Source organism: Lissotriton helveticus, chromosome 11 (assembly GCF_964261635.1).
Source record: "Lissotriton helveticus chromosome 11, aLisHel1.1, whole genome shotgun sequence".
Classification (NCBI taxonomy): Eukaryota; Metazoa; Chordata; class Amphibia; order Caudata; family Salamandridae; genus Lissotriton; species Lissotriton helveticus.
Window position 1 is genome coordinate 856,592,912 of NC_136072.1, and position 4,204 is coordinate 856,597,115.

A 4,204-nucleotide genomic window follows, 5' to 3' on the forward strand; every position below is an offset into this window, starting at 1 on the left:
CGTCCTGCTGTGTTTCCAAGAACCCTCATGCATAATGTATGAGATTTTGAACAAGGGAAAACCCGCGTTCTGAATACAGTGTAATTTCTAGGTTAAAGGTAGTCCCTGTAAACCGTGACACGTGTAATGTAGAGAGAGACTATAGGTGCAGGGTAAAAAATTTACCGAGGCCTATATTATAGTACCTATATGGAATATAACACACGTTGGCTGTTTATTATGAGAAATAAGAGTGATAGAAGAATTCATGATATACTGGAGTGGGCACAGTGCGAGGGTTATGGAGCTGCCAGTCAGGCTTGGATTTGAGAAACAGGGCTGATAGGTAATACAGGCTCACAAATACCACAGGACTCTGAAAAAGAGTTTTATAGAATGTCTGACTCACCTTAAGCTTTTTCATAAAATGATTCTCTCATTTATGTTTTACGATTTGGCATACAATTTGACAGTTATTTCAATACTTGTATAATTTATTCTCTGTCTAAAATGTTATTTTTCGTTTCTCAGATTCTTGTTGTAAACCGCTTATTTTTGCAATATGAATTGGTGTTATATTATTTACAATAAAGCAATTAAATTTAAAAGAAAGATACTACTCATTTAAGTAAATTTAAGCAGAAGCGTTCCAAATACTGAAAAATCACCTTGGAAACTGACAATCTTAGACCAGTTAGCGGTTTTGGGTGCCAGCACACAATACAGCCACAGGTGCAATGCAGCGCGCCATTTCCTGCTCCGACAATACAGAAATGCGTGTGATGGGTAATGAGGCCTTTGCCTGTTTTCGATAGAGCGGCGTGTAATGTGTAACGAGGCCTTTGCCTGTCTTATACCGCAACTGCTCTCTAACCGCTATATGTATGAAGCCAAAAATCGATCGCAAACGCTGCGATTCGCAATAAATAGCGTTAGCGACTAAAAATTCGCTATTCGCTATGTATGAAGCAAAATACGCTTGCGAAATAAGGATTCGGTAAATAACGATTTCCAAACGTTGCGAAAGTGCAACATAGCGAATACAAAAGCGAATCCTTATTTAGCGTAGAAATCCGTTAGCGAGATTCGCTAAAGCGGAAATCGCAATTCTGAAATCGCTATGGAATGTATCAACCAATTTGCATTAGCGAATCAAGCAAAATCGCTAAATAGCGCCTCGCAATTACCATCAAGTGGGAGCAGGTGGTAACCAGGTGCAAACTATAAATTGAAACCCAGAATGCAACACACTCCCTACCACAATGTCCGGGTTGTACATGATAGTGAGGAGGCGAAGAGTGAGAGCTCTGGCGCAGAGGAGGAGACGGCAGGAGAGGATATTCCGGTTGCGCATTACCATCTTCCAACGCACTGATGAGGATATCCACACCCATTACAGACTGGAGGAAGAGAGCATAATTGAATTGATTGATGAACTCAGGCCCTACCTAGAACACCCCACCCGCAGGACCCAAGCCATACCCACACACATCCAGGTCCTGTGTTCACTACACCTGCTGTCCTCAGGTAGTTTCCAGGGGGTCATAGCCACTGCAGGAGGGGTGTCTCAAAGTGCCCTGTCGCGCTTTTTCCATGCATTCCTCGACGCCATGACACATAGGATGCAACATCACATCCACTTCCCCAGCACCCCACAGGAACTAGCACAGACTAAGCAGGATTTTTATAATATAGCCCATTTCCCCCACGTCATAGGATGTATAGACGGAACACATATTGCCATTTCACCCCCCACAAACATAGAGTATGTATTCCGGAACAGGAAATGCTACCATTCCCTGAACATACAGATGGTGTGTGATGCCAAAAACATTATCACCGATATAGTGGCAAAGTACCCTGGTAGCACACATGATGCATTTATATTCCGTCACTGTGGCCTATACCGTAGACTCTCAAGAGGGGAATTTGGAGAGGGATACCTACTAGGTAACAGCACACATTGTCAGCCCATATTACTCATGACCTGCATGTGCATCACATTGACTGACCTTTCAACTCTTCCACCCACAGGGGACAGTGCCTATGCAGTCAGGGACTTCATCCTGACACCCTACTTGAATCCTGCCACTGCTGGGGAGCACCGCTACAACCGGGCACACATTACCACAAGAAACACCATCGAGCGAACTTTCGGGATTCTGAAGAGCAGATTCAGATGCATCCACAAAAGTGGAGGTGCCCTTCAATACAGCCCTGAGACATGCTGCAAAATTGTTGTAGCTTGTGCCATGCTCCACAACATTGCGACCAGGAAAGGGACACCTATGGAGTCGAGTGACTCAGATACCTCGGACGTGGAGGGACCCGGACCCATACACATGGAAGCTGGCGTAGCTGCTGCTGCAGCTGGGCGCCAGAGGCGTGATGAGATCATGCGGAACTACTTCTAGGTGAGTAAAAATGATACAATGACAACTTATTGCTCTGCAAACGTGTTTAATTTCCAAAACCAACAATGTGACTTCCAAAAAAATGCAGGATGAACTCTCCTTAACAAAAGCACATGTTCAAATCACAGTGCAACTAAACAGTCATTGGTATAGCAAGTGCTACCCAGTTGCTGGCCCCATATACCCCCTGTGCGGAGTAGTCATTTTGATGCAGTCCCTATTGTTGTGGGGCAGGCCTGCTGCTCCGGCCACTACGGCGCCTCTCAACAGTGGGTGGTGGTGTATTAGTGCTCCGCACCGACTGTGAGTCCTCCTCACTGGGGGTGAGCACCCCGGGTCCAGCAGTACGCAGCGCACGCAGCTCATCCAGGGTGGCAGTTGACTGCACTACCACAGTGGCTATGTCCTGGATACCATGCGAGAACTCTCGCTGGGTCTCTATGGCACGCCTTGCCAGCATATTGTTTGAGGAGGCGAGGCGATTAACAGCACGCGTGTAGTGGTCCATGCGGGCAATTTCTTTGCGCCTGGCTGCGCGTTCAGCTCTCATCTCTGCAGTCAGCTCCTGCACAGCCCCCCTGATTTCCTCGCGTAGTCCTCTGTTCCCTGCCCTGATCTCTCTCTGAATGGCCTTCATGTGTTTCGCTTGCAGGCGGTGAACCTGGAGCATGTGCATTTCAAGACCGGCGAACACTGATTCTTCTTCTTGCACATTGGTGCTGATGGCCGTGCGGGGTCTACGCCTGCCTCTGGACTCTGTTCTGGACTCCTGCTGCTGGGGTACTGGTGCTTCAGACTGGACATTGTCATTTTCCTCTTCCTCATCATCCATTATTCTGAATGGCCTCACGTTCCTCCTACTGTGTCCCTGTGTTTGGATAATAGGACTGTCCTCCCCATCTGGATCATGGCCATGCCTGCCTTCTCCTGAGCCTCTGGCTCCTGTCTCTGTTGCACTGGCTGTAGCTTTCCCACTTGCAGGTGCTGTGGATAGAACAGCACACATTACTTATTTGATCATCACAGGTGATGTACTAATAAATTTTCACAGTGTTCCCTGACTTTACTTGTGTCATTCACCTCTCCTGACCTGCACATGTGTACAATTTGGCAATCTCATGCTACTTTCTACATTGCTGACTGTTGTGACTACATCTCCCATAATGCATTGCTGTGTACTTGGTCTAGCCTGACATGTGGTTGCCCTAATCCCTAGGTCGCCTCAGGGGGTTCTGGGGGTGGTTTAGGGTGGGGAGGCATGCTTCTTACCTGGTCTTGCTGATGGTTGTGCTGAGCTGTCGAGCACGGACACGCCCGCAACACTCTGATGAGGCAGTGTGCCCTCTACCAGCTCCTCCAGTGGTGTAGAGTCTTGGACGTTGGAGGTTCCCCCACCGGTGAGCTGGGACTGCTCCAGCCTGGCAGCCAACCTCTCCTTGGAGCGCTGGCGCAGGTCGTACCAGCGCTTGCGCAGCACATCAACTGTCCTGTGGGTGACTCCTAGGGCATTCACTTTGGCTTGGATGCCCTCCCAAATCCTTCTCTTGCTGGCTTCTGGCACCTTGTGGGAAGTGGCCCCAAATAATGAGTCATGGTGTTGCACCATTTCAGTGATTAGGGTCTCTAGTTCAGGCTCTGAAAACTTGAGCTTCCTCTTCCTGGCTGCTTCCCCTGCTTGCTGCTCCTGCTGGCTTGCTGGGACATCCTGGCTTCCACTTTCTGACATGGCTCAAGAGTTGCACACAACACTCTCACTCTCTCTGTCTCACTCCAGATGCCCCATGGGAAATCACTCTCTTCCTGGTTGTGAT

The 4,204-nt window shown here is 48.3% G+C and overlaps 1 long non-coding RNA gene across 1 annotated transcript; it reads left to right on the top strand.

The window, feature by feature from the left end:
• The first annotated feature begins 2,012 nt into the window (after nt 1-2,012).
• On the top strand, nt 2,013-3,454 carry LOC144791257 (uncharacterized). Its single transcript, XR_013602340.1, has 2 exons — nt 2,013-2,393; nt 3,046-3,454. It is a non-coding gene; the product is annotated as an uncharacterized LOC144791257 (long non-coding RNA).
• Nucleotides 3,455-4,204: the final 750 nt, after the last annotated feature.